Here is a 13,788-nt window from a genome sequence, read left to right as displayed (position 1 = left end):
TCCATTGAAAGTTTTTTTTTCTCTCTCCTGTAAAGTTGCTGTTTTGGAGATAAGTGTTTTTCATTGGACAGCGACGATATGGACCAAAAACATTCAAACAAGGGATACAGGTCATCGAGAGCTTGTTCATGAAGGCAGGTATGTTTGCAAGTAATAGGTATTGAAAACGAAACCAAACAATAGTGATGCCAAATTCAAAACTCAGATTCAAACTGAATCGATTCATTTGAATCACAGTGTTTCAATCCACTGTTTCAAAGTCCGTATTAGAATGTTTTGTCCACAAACGTTTATAAATAGGGCTTTTTCACCAAAAGAACTCTGATTCTTGAACCAATTACATTCAGACTTATAAGAACTGTGGTGCTTTTCAGCAAACCAGCCTGCATTTCCACCAGTTTTAATGGAACCGTCAAAAGGTCACATCATACGTCATCAACAGAGGGAGTTCACGGTTCGCCTGAAGAACCTTGTATTGTTTAGTTGCTGCTGCGAACGAACATTTCAGGTTCCAGAACCTACTTTTATTGGTGAAAACGCAGGAATTGTTCAAAATAACACGAAATGAGAGTTGAAAAATCTGATCTCTGATCTCAGAACTGTGCTTGTCATCAACATTAACCCTTTCAGACTCTGCATCCATTACAATGAACATTATGTATTTTTTTTTATTTTTAAATGTTTTGTTGAACATTACACTATTAACACTATTTGGGAGCTGTTGTCCACCAGAATAGACCAGGAACCAGCCAATGAACAAGCTCATAAACCAATGAAACAGTAGCTTAGCCCCGCCCACTGCACTGGAAAAACAGTAGTACTAGAGCCATTGAGGCAAAGTAACAGCTAATATTTACTAATTTAATGTGATTTAGAACACTTTTAATCATGTTGTTTTTTTTTGTTACTGTTTAGGTATAGTTTATTAAATAAAAGGTCAATATTAAATCTAAAATATTACAGGCTTCCAATGCAATGTAAATAAAAAAATGTATTAAATGTTTTAGTTATTTGGTTTTAATTGGTATATATATTTAATAGTGGAATATTAAAGTTTTCTTTTTTGTGCATTACAGACAGAAAATAGCATTTTTACATTGGTTTCCATCACTGGAGATAATTCAGGTCAAAAAAGAGATAAACATGACAATAGTGGCACATTTTACAATTATAGGCATTGAAACTTTTTTTTTTTTTTGGTGGAGAAAATTCACACACATTACATTGCTTTCATTTGTTGCATCTTTAAAATGAAAGGACCTCTAAAAAGACCTAGGTTCTCTGCTGTTTGGGATCATTTTGAACTTGAAAACAGAAAAACAGGAAAAAGTGCCTGTTTGCCACCAGATATCACTGTGGTGGATGATGATTCAAAAGTTTCACAAGATAAAAATCTTTTTTTCCCCCAATGAATTGGCTCATTTGATTCAATACTACAACTATAAACTTAAAAGCAAAAGATTCTGACAGAATGCAACCTAACCAAGTTTAACATACACTGTAAACTGGCACGAAACACACAAGGCATGACACACAAGACCAGACGAGTAGCACTGAAACAAAGCGGCTACATATACACTGAGAAACAAGGAACACTTGGGGAAGGTGAAGAGAGAGCTGGGCTACAAATGAGACACTGGTGGAAACACTACTAACAAGGCGGGGCTAGGACAGAGATAAGGGAGTAGACAAGACAGAAAAACAAACAAACATACATTTCTTTAAAAGAATGAGCAACATAGTATTTCAGATTTTGCCAAATTCTAAACCCAAGATGAAAAAGTTTTTCGGAAGTCGTCAAAGAAATGACATGACCGTTGCACACGAGTAATGTTTCCTCCAACAGTCCACATCATTATAAGCTTATTTTCAGCTATCTTATAATAAAACGCATCTTCTAGACAGAAGCCCATTACAAATATTTCAGTAGTGCCACATCACCCGACTCAACATTTACATGCTTTTTGATGTTGCACAGAGCACATATCAATAAGATGCACCGCAGCTTTGATCTGGCTCTCAGACTTGTTCAAATACCTTTCAAAGCAGTGCATCTCCTCTACAGTTATTGTCTTACTCCAATGTAATTATTTTTCCCAGTCATCATGAGATTGAAGCTCAACGCCAAATTACAACGTGCATTGATCTTCGTGTCATGCTGTGAGCTTGATTCTAATTACCAGTCTATGGAGAATGACACGAACCTCCCACAAACAGCCTCTCCCGCTAAACTGCTCTGCTTTTATTTCCTTTCCTCACTCTTGCCATTTCTTCACGAGAGAGAAAGAGAGAGAACACTTTGAGGAGACCATGGACACGTTTAATAATATGCTTCCATGAAGAGCTGTGTTTTTTAATCATTGAGATGTGTGAAAGTGTGAAAGACAGGAGCTACAAACAATTATACAAATATATGAAAAAAAAAAGAGAATAAGAATGATTTAGAAGAATGGAACAGTTAAAGCAAAACATATTAATAAGTTAAAGTCTTTGGCGAAGGTACCGAACATCAGCCCTATGAAACTGATGATCCTGCAGATGAGTAGAACCATGGTTCAGTTGATCTTGGTGGTCTGAGACCACTTCTTTTGGTTCTTTGGTCTGGAGTTTGGTTTCACACCTGTTTGTTCAGACTAAAGGTGTCCATACAATACACGACTTTAATAAGACTCTGAAAAGACTTTTAACAGACTGAAGTCTGACACCCTCTCACAGCTAAAGACCAGTCACAGACTTTTTACACACAGAATAATCACAGGCTAAGATTTTACAAAGACTGGGGATCACTAACTGTTGCAAATGTGCAACAAAATTCTGTCTGAGATTATTTCCCATCATGCTTCTGGTGGAGATTACATACAATATATATTGCATATTAAATTACAAATAAATGTAATTTATTTATCAGAGACTCACAACTTTTGTCCTCATCATCAACAGTTTTTTTTTCTGCCACACTGTTTGTTCTAGATATTTTTTAATAGAATACATTTTTTGGGGTGCTCAGCTCTGATTATAAGCTTCTTCCTCCCCCCCTTTTTTACACTCTTGTATAGCAAAGAATCACAGTTTCACTGCTGTACATTTGCCTTTGTTTTAGATCAAATTAATGCAGTAAATTCATACAAAATGTGTATTTTATTAAATTGTTTATTAAAAAAATAAAAATAACACTGCTCAATAAGAAAAAAGTAGTGCATATTAAAATAACTATAAATATAATGACTTTAAAGTGTTAGCTATGTTTAAAATACTGTACATAATGAAGTAAGAACCATATAAGACCTATTAACTGCAAAATGTGTTCTTTTTTAAATTGTTTGTACTGTACGTGAACAGTCACAGGAAATATCATCTTGTAGCTTCTTGTAGCTCTTCTCCTATTGGTTGCTGACATTGTTCACATCACTATTTGCGCAAGACTTGTGATAATATTAAACACTGTTGATTTTATTGGAGCGTGAGGACGCGAACCTGACTGACTAAAACTTTTAGTCCTAAATCACCTTACACTAAACGATCCAGATGAATCGACTGCAGCTCGACTCAAGCCAGAATCTCGTGGAAATTTGTCTGCGACTGTGAAATCGCTTGAAAATCGTTAGATTTATGGCCGACATAAACCGAAAAGCCCAAAAGTCCCTACATTTGTACCAAACAAGATGTAAAAGCCCCCTAAGAGCGTAGAAACACATGTAAAGCCATAAAAATGCTTTAAAGGTATGAGAATTATGAACCAGCGTTCAGTAGAGTGTGTAATACATGAAAATGTTCATCTGTTCAGGTTTTTCCACAGGAAACAATGAGAGCTGAGAGATGGCCGCCTGGTTTCAGGAGTGCTTGAATTATTACCTACAAATGCCAAGCCCTGGCCTCAAGCATGTAACTCAGGATGCATTTGCTCTCACAACTTTCTGTTTGCTTCCAGCCTCCTCCATATTGTCAGACGTGTAACTATAGCAACAGATGTCTTGTGCATGCCCTTCTTAACGGACCTTTTTTGCCTCATCATAACTGTACCAAACTCAAACCCAAGGTTTCTCTTTCATCATCGGCCTGATCATCATCAAGTGATTGTAATGCACAGTGTGTACACAGTCAAAACCTTCGTTACCTCAAACATGGTGCCATCAAATTTTGGAAAATGTTTTAAAAAGGTCAGAATGAACTGTATGATGTAGATGTTTGGAGGATCCTCCACCACATTACAATAATGAAATTATATATATATTTTTATTTAATCTTTTCATACTTGATTTGATCTCCCTTGTGAAAAGGAAGTGTACTTAAGATCATTAAATGTATGTTCAAATTAGGTAAAGAATAGTAAAAGTGCATTTTCTATTTAATATACTCATCGAAATTAGTATACACATTAAGTATACTTTTTCTGTATTTCCATAAAATGTATTTTTAAGCCATATGTTTTAAATGATAGAACATATATGTAGTTGTATTAAATACTGCTTAAAGTACTCTTTCGTGATTTTTTTTCCCCAGTAGCATTAAGGTGTACACAATATGTGCATCAATACGCAAACTAGTAAATTTACAATATACTTGTATTTAAAAAATGATGTTTAAAAAAACACATACAAATCTACTTATGTTCACAGAATTACGAAAGATATACGAAAACAGCATTCAAAAGCACAACCTGATTTAAATATAGTTTAATTACAATTGAAATATACTTAAATTGTTAATTTAATATGTATTTAAGGATGTATTCCTTTAAAGGCTAAAATGTATTTACTTCTCTATGTTAAGTAAACTTTTTAAAATAGACTTCCAAATATGTGCCCTTTTCTGTTTACTGTTTTGATGCTACACTGTAGCATATTTTAGGGGGTTATGAATTTGAATCTGTCTTTAATGCACACAAAAAAAATCTCTCTTTTAATATAAAATTCATATTAAATGAATCATCCACAACAGTAAAATAAACATGAATAAAGTGTTTTAAATCACTTTTGATTAGTGAAAATTAGATCTTACTTTGTCTTGTTGGCTCTTGTTTCATTGGCTTGTAAACTTGTCTACTGGCTGGTTTATAGTCTGTTCTGAAGGAAAAAGGTCTCAATTTGTGTTATGAGCAAAAAAAAAAAAAACATATAAAAGGAAAATACATGTCCAATTTAAATCTAATTTAATAAACACATGGTCTGAGAAGGTTAAAACACATTAAGCACATTAAACTTCAAATTAAGTAACCACCAAAAGTTTATTGAGAAACTAGTCAATCTTTTTTTTTTTCACAGCGTATAATTATAATTATAATTATAATGTTTTATCTAAAATAAAAAGAACAATCCAATAAAATAAAAGCACCATCAAAATCAAGATCTGTAGCATCATGCACACGCGTAATTAAAAACTGCATAACTTGATCGTAGGTTTGATGACGCTTTGATGAGCACTGTAAGAGCACTGGAGTCCAGTGGCTTCTGAACGAACTCTTCCTCCAGATTGGAGTGGGATATATTAAACTGAATTGAATGTCATTGGAGCTATCTGGTGCATTATACAGCACAAAGCCCATTCCCTCGAGTCTCAGCAGATTCATTTAGGTTCAATAATCATTTCAGACCGCTGCGGAGGAGGCTCTCAATATGAGTCGGGACCTTTATTGACAAGGGGATATTTAATTATGATAAGCAAGTAAAATCAAATTTGTCATTCAGAAATTTTAATTGATTAAGTTAAATCTTTTTTCCATCTCAACTGAATCAAAAGGCGACGAGAATGCCAAGAGAGCGGGGAATCCTTTGCATTTTAAATAAGACCATTTAAAAGGAGCTACATGTGAGATTAATGGTGCTTTTTTTTCCCTACATGATCTGCCAAAGAAATTATTATTCATTATTTGCATACTGATGTATCTTTTGGTATCTTTTGCTATTAATCAAGCAGTGTTTGTCAATCTGAGCAGCACAGTGTTGGTGATACTGCATGCAGCCAGCCCGGAAGCATGTGACCAGAACTCGGCCTCATTACAGGACATTTATTCACGGCATTATTATTTATTTGACAAACAGAACATGAGGTAAAAAGTAAAAAACAGTGTTTTTAAAAGCAGGGGGACCTTGTCTAAAACCCCAGAGCTTTCTCTCCAGACTTGATCAGACAAATTAAATTACTCTCTCTCTCTTTCTCTCTCTCTCTGTCGCCACAATTCCACCGACACTTATTTTCCGTCACCACCGTGACCTCACATATTAAATATTCAAACTGAACCACCCAGTCACACTTGTCCTCTGGTGTGGAAAGAAAAAGAAGTATTTTAAAGACTGCAAATTCAAAGGTCTTTCAGAATTTTTTTTATTCTCATTTGTACTAACCAGGCGGTCTGCCAGTTTCCAATTGCATAATTTCAAACACTTCTTCGAGTGCCCAAATTCTCTCTCCCTCTCTTTTCCCTCTTTCTTTTTCTTTCTATCTCTCGTTCTCTCTCTTTCTCTCACCCACTATGACTGGGGTATGCCATCTGTCAGAATTGGCCCTGCATGTTCTTGCAGCATCTTGCTATTAAGACCTTGGCACACGGCTCAGTTTGTTGAAGATATAGTGCTGCTCTGTGGTTTTAAGTGTCTGATTTGAACAGATTTTATGGAGTGAGGGTTCTGTCAGCAGTAATGCCTGCTGCTTTTAAACTGGATTTACTCCTTACTCCCGTTTTCACTGGGGCTGCTCCAACACACTTTATCCTCCATCAGCAGAGCACTTTTACATATATCACACAATTAATATTTTTCCTGTACCAGGAAAAAAAAAACTATATATGCAAAAGTTCCTCCTCAAAGTAACCTAAAGGCCCTGGGTGTCGCCAAGGCCCTGCAATATAGTGCTGCTGTTTCAGTGTTGAGGAGTGAATCAAGCAGTAACGTTGCTTCATTACACAGACCTTATACTGACCCTCTCCTTTTCTGCAAAGCACAACTCCCCACCCCCTTTTTTCCCCTACAAAAAAAACACACTGTATGCTTCAGAGCTGCATTTAAACATGCGGAATATGGCCTTTTTTAAGCAATAATACACAAAAGAGGGAGTGCTACAACGTGTAATATTGGCACTGCTGTGCTGCGGTTGTAGGCACGAGGCTGCAGGCCGAGTACTGTAGATCAACACAGCAGTGCCAATATTACACATTATATAGCACGAACCACGAAAGTGTATAATTGCGATTATACCACAGTTCCATTTTCACTTTTTATTGAAAGATTTTGAGTTAAAGTGAACGAAAAAAATACGATCTGTTTGGTTATAAACACTCTGAGTTAAAATAGTTCCATTGCTGCTCTGTTTGTAGCTGCGCTGTTTGGCTTGTAAGCGCTGCATCGTTGCTAGGTTATCTGTATGTTTCGGAATAATACATTGAGAGCTTTAGTTACAGAGCATTACCAGCTGTTAATGTCACTCATAAAATGCCTCTCAGCCAATCACATTGTAGTGTGGTAACTAATTGTGGTATAATCCAACTTTTATGCAGAAAACTTAAATTTTTATTGCTAAGCACCTCAGCACCATACAAAACTTATTTTTTTTCGTGACCTACATACCTACCTCCAATTGAAATTCTGGTAAAATTCTGGAAAACAGACTATACTCATTAAAACAGTAGGTTTGGTAGTTAATCTTCTTGGTGAGAAGAAAAATACTTTAAAATGTGCATCTATCTGTACACTGTCTACACATTTAATCTTAAAATCCATGTGATTTTAGGCCTAGGACTAAGAACAGGATTCAGTTTAACAACTAGTCCTTGGTTCAGTAATATATCATTTTGGTTTGCTGCTGTAAATACACTGCCTGGCCTAAAAAGAAGTCTGGATGTAACTAAACAAATGATGTGGGGTTGATGCTGCAGTTGGTCAGGTCTAGGTTCAGCAACAGTATGTGCTGAAAAAAATGAGGTCAGCTGACTACCTGAATATACTGAATATATCCATCAATGGATTTTTTCTTCCCTGATGGAACGGGCATATTCCAAGATGACAATACCAGGATTCATGGGGCTGGAATTGTGAAAGAGTGATTCAGGGAGCATGAGATCATCTTTTTTACACATGGATTGTTCACCACAGAGTCCAGACCTTAACCTCATTAAGAATCTTTGTGCTGGAGAAGGCTTTGTGCAGCTGTCAGACTCTACCATCATCAATGAAAAATTAATGAAACACTGGATTCAATTGCAATCAAAGTTAAAGGTGGTCAAACAAAATATTAGAGCGTGTGACCTTTTTTTTTTTTGGCCAAGAAGTGTATTTGAGGTCATTTGGCCAAAAAGAAGTGTATTTGGCCAAAAAGTGCACTTTTATGCACATTATTAATGAGATAGCTGCAGTTATCTGATTATGTAGTCATGTAAACACCATACTCTACAGCAATGTTTAAAATCATTTAAGAAATACAATAAAGAGGGCTGGATTCAGTGGTTATTCTTTTTCTATAATCAAAAGTATTTTTAAAAATGTAAGTGGACAAGGTCTAGTTTCAATGTAAAAGTAAAGTGCTGGAGACGTTTACTACTTAACAGATTAAACTACTAAATAAAAAACAGAACCAAAATGTACCACGTAAGAACCATGTCTAGTCATTTTCTATTATGATCACCACACAGTTTTATTCAGTTGAATGCATGCAATTGATTTGTACAAATATTTCTTTTAAATTCATTGTAAATTGAGCTAATCTGCTACAAGCTGAAAAAAAGAGAGGGAGAATAAAAATGCCATGGCAACAGTGGATAGTTAGAAAAGTTGGGAGACAAGAGTAGAGGCAGCTCCACTCCTGAGCTACTGGACTGTAACAGAAACACATTAATTGGAAGTAAATCTGACAGCTCCGTGGGGAAATGGGGGGTAGGGAAAGGAAGAGAGGAAACCATCAGTAGACATATTGTTCCATAAATGAAAAAAGTCACTTGCTTTAAGATCTAACGCAGGACTTGTAACACTGTGCCCTCATTATTGGCCTTTTGGTCATTTTATTTGTTTTACTGTGTACCTGATCCGGTGTATATTCAGAACTGTGCAAAGGTTTTAGGCATTCTAAACATATGACTGTATTTGTTGCACTGAAACACACACTTAAAATCCTTTAATTTTCCTAAAAATTGCCAGTGCACTTTTTAATCCAGTGCGCCTTATGTATGAAATTTTGCCAGTGAGGTTGTAAGGAGAAGTAAGGCCACTACACTGAAATACAGCATTATACAGGAGTTTCAGTGAGGGTTCTCCAGCAGTATTAGCATTACCCGCTAACTGCGCAAAGTTCTAGTTCTTTAGCCCTCGAGAGGTGAGTGTTATCGGCCTGTAGTCTGCTGCTAACCCCGGCTAGCACTGCTGGAGCTGCATTAGCACTAGCGCTACATAGGCAAATATATCATACCATAGTCTGCTTATTTACTGTGCTCAAACAATCTAACGTTATTAACCGATTAACTGATCACACTACGCTAATATCACACTGGTTTACAGGGACACTCAGAGTTCCTTAGTGTAGCTCTGTCAGGTGGCATTAGCTGCTAACTGCTAGCGCTAGACCAGAAAATAGACGTTTATTGATATGTTTATTGCCTTATAACGTATAATAATAATAATAATAATAATAATAATAATAATAATAATAATAATAATAATAATAATAATAATAATAATGTGTAATCCGAGTAAAATACGGTACTCAAAATCATTTAGCTCATTAGTAAGAATGTTTTGGCCAAAAATAACACCACATATTATTTGGACAGATACAGGTACACATAAATACAGTAAACAGTTACAATATTTTCTCATTTTTAAGAAAGTTAAGTTTCAGATTTTTACAGGATGCTTCCAGCTAGCACACAGTGCATGTGTTCATTTCCATCAGTAGATCACCTGATTTATTGATTTGTCATTATTGAGCGCTGATTTACCAAACCAGGTATTGATATAATAAGAACTATAACTAATACTAAACTCCCACTTTGGATATATGAGGAGATTTAACCTTTTCATGCAATCCATTACAATGAATATCATGTATTTTCTTTTTTTGTATGTTTCATCCCACATAACACTAATTGAGACCTGTTGTCCATCAGAACAAACCATGAACCAATGAAGAAATGTATAAGTCTGTGAAACAGTAGCTTAGCTCTGCCCCCTGCACTAGAAAACAAAATCAGCTAATGTTATAAGCTAAATGCTAATTTTTACTAATTGTACGTGATTTAGAACACATTTCTTTTATGTTTTTTATACTGTTTATGGGTGGTTTGTGAAATAAAGATCAATATCAAATATAAAAAAAATAAATGCAGGCTTCCAGTGGAATGGACAAAGCTATTTAAGCTCATTGAATTTAATTTTTATATAAATTTTACTGTATATTAGAATATTAAATCATCTTTTTTTGGTCATATATTTGTCTGTCATTGGAAAATAATGTGTGTGAAGGTTATTGAATGTATTGAATGTATTTGTTGTTTTTTTTCCAATACTATTGTTTTACATACCCCAAAATGCTATTTAATTTTCACAGGTGCCTAAAAATTTGCACAGTACTGTATCTAGCAGAGAGTAATGAGAGTGTTATAGAGTTATGACAATTCCTGCGTTTTTTTGTCATACTTGATGGATGTTTAAAAAACAGAAAAGCCATTAACAAACACTTTGCTGGTCACACTGCCAACTTCACAGGAAACTAATCAGGTACAAAGGGAATGGGAGAGTGAAGCCTTTTCCCTGACAGGCTGAGGAGGAAGGAAAGTGCTGCTTTGGAGTTCGCAGGTTGGACTGAGCTTTTTGAAGCTGACAGCTTCCCCTGCCACCTAAAAAGAGCTCTCCAGGAAGTTGGAGGGAAAATATTGGGTATGAAAGAGAAAAGGGCCTGCGCTGAAACCCACAGCCAGAAAAAGTGTTAGATAAAAGCAGAATGAGCCATTGTGGAGATGGTGGGGGGAGAGCAAGCCGAGCCAACAGATAACAACCACTGGGAAAAATAATGGAGCTTTATGTAACCTTCGTCAGAAACCAGGGATTTATTCAAGAGAAAAACACAATTCATTTAGTAAAGCAGACTAAATGCTCTTTATTCTTCCTTAATGACCAGAGCCTGAGAGGAGTGGGGGAGAGAGATACACTCTGAATGCAGAGATAACTACTCAATCAACCACGGCCTTTGATGAACAAACTGAGCTAATGAAAAAATACACAGATATATTATATATATATATATATATATATATATATATATATATATATATATATATATATATATATATATATATATATATATATATATATATACATACACACACACACACACACAAAACCCTCTGCCTGCTTTTTACCAAACAGAGGACGGGTCATACACAGACAGTATGGAAACCCTTTTTTAATGTATACAGCATGGGCTGTGTCTTTTTTCACACATTTGCTGTACATTTTCTGGGACTAATGAGTGTTGTCCATTTTCTCAGTGTTTCTGAATAGTAAAACATGATTTTCAGGGCATTTTAAATTCTCACAATGTACTCATCATTTATAGTAAACTACAAGTCTGTTGAGGTAATGGCATTTGGTCATGTAGCTGAACCAGTGATAGTTGTGAGCAACTGTATGCAGTTAATTTCGCATAATTTCTCTTGTAGTTTATGAATGATTGGCGTATGCTTCTAAGGAACACAGTGCTCTAAGATTATTCCATCAGCAACTTTTTTTTATTTATGTATTATACCCCTTAATTAGGGGTCTATTATGTGGAAATGATTAATAATAGCTGTATTAGTTTTTCTAACGCACAACAGTTATGTTAGCACCCTGTTAGGCAGATTATTAAGCATTAACTATTAGCTAATTCTACATGTTATGTTATTAGTGTATAATTGGCAGAAGTTTGATCTATGTGAGTTTGGCAAGGTTATGGCTGGGCTGGATTTTATTGAGTTAATAAGGGGTTAATACATCACTAATAGACCAACATGTGTACCATATTGTAAAGTGAGGTTCTGTTTATCACTAATTAGACACTAAACATATATATATATATATATATATATATATATATATATATATATATATATATATATATATATATATATATATATATATATATATATATATATATATATAACCCGTATACAGGCTACAGGTGTAGGTGATACAAAACCCTTTTTTTCTGCAGTAAAAATAACTTATTTACATTCTGAAAATATGAGGGCTTTGAAATATCTTTGGAGAATCGGCCTGTTCACTCTATACTTCACTTATTAATTCCAGATCAGTAACAGGAATCAACCCAAATTCTGCATGTTTAAAAACAGACATAAAAACTAGACAAACATAACAAAACTAAAGGATTTGGAGGACATGACCTGTTTGATTTGTATTCAGGAAAATATTGATTTTAAAATGAAGTTCAAGAAAGAGCCAATTTCATGATTTTATTCATAATATTTTGCCATTGGCAGATTTACTTTTTTGATTTTATTTTATGTTACAATTACAGTTATGATTTTCAGTAATGTTCCTTATCAAACATGAAAGCTTTTTATGTAATGTTTAAATAGAAATCCTCAAGATTTAGTGGTGTAAATGTCAGGCAGACAATTGACAAAAATCCTGGCCTTTTAAGGGGTTAACTTTTAGTTAGATGTTTTCACACCAGCTTTATTTTATGTATGATTGGAACATTTGGTCAAGGGTTAAATCTGTTTTCTGGCCTAGGAAAGGTGCAGAGTTCCAATTTAGGGTCCTCTTAAAATCAGGGGTCTAGGGTTTATTTTAAGCAGACTCTGGTGTGGTTGGTTCCTGCAGGTTTAAAAAGCTATCTGCTCTTGATGATGTGTGTGGAGTTGTATGATTGGTTCATTTTGTTACTGCTTCAACTTCTCAGGAACCTTTCTGTTAGTATATCAGTATATGCCTAAAAAGTAAATTTCTTAGGACTGGAGCGAGGATACTGCAATAAGCTCAGCTTATTTTACGAGAACGGCTGCTTGTTTGGAGGAGCTCCTGCATGGTGAATTTCCTTGCCCTCCAAAAGTGCTGCTTCTCCAGTCTGAGTTTTTGCAATCTAGCAAAATAATAAAAAGCAGCAAGAAGAAAAATGGCAAGCTACATGCCGAAAAGTGATGCATGGAATTGCGCAATCGATCCACAGTTTGGATGGAGTTCTTGTGTGTGAAAACAAACCAGCAATAATGAGCTACTTTAAAAAAAGAGAAACTGGAACCAATCCAAGGAGCAGAATAAAGCGTGAAAATGTCTTCAACACACCTCTCAGACATTCATGTGTTTTTGTTAATGATGAAAAAATGTGCAAATCTATTTGTATTTCTACTGCTACCGCTTAGTAAACCAAAAAATATATAGTGCAAATCCCAAATTCTTATATATCACAATACTAATAAGGGAGTAGGGATCCTTTTCTGTCATTTCAGTCATTGTCATATTCCAGGTGAAGGCAAGGCAAGGCAAGTTTATTTATATAGCACCTTTCATACACAACAGTCATTCAAAGTGCTTTACAAATTAGAAAATACACAGAGAAATCAAATAATAAAAAAAACATGTAAAAGATTAACAGTAAAAATGGAAATAAAAACTAAAATAAGAATAAAGCATGATTGATTAATACATGATTAAAACAAAGAGAATTAAATTAAAAACATGTAAAAGAACAACAAGGAATTAATAAGAATAAAGCATGAATAAAACATAATATAAAAGTGCCGTTACAGAATAAAAGTGTGTGGAGCTGCAGTGTTTTAAGCTGAGCTGAAAGCCTGATCAAACATGT

Source organism: Astyanax mexicanus, chromosome 6, assembly GCF_023375975.1.
Source record: "Astyanax mexicanus isolate ESR-SI-001 chromosome 6, AstMex3_surface, whole genome shotgun sequence".
Lineage (NCBI taxonomy): Eukaryota > Metazoa > Chordata > Actinopteri > Characiformes > Acestrorhamphidae > Astyanax > Astyanax mexicanus.
This window is presented reverse-complemented; position numbering follows the sequence as displayed.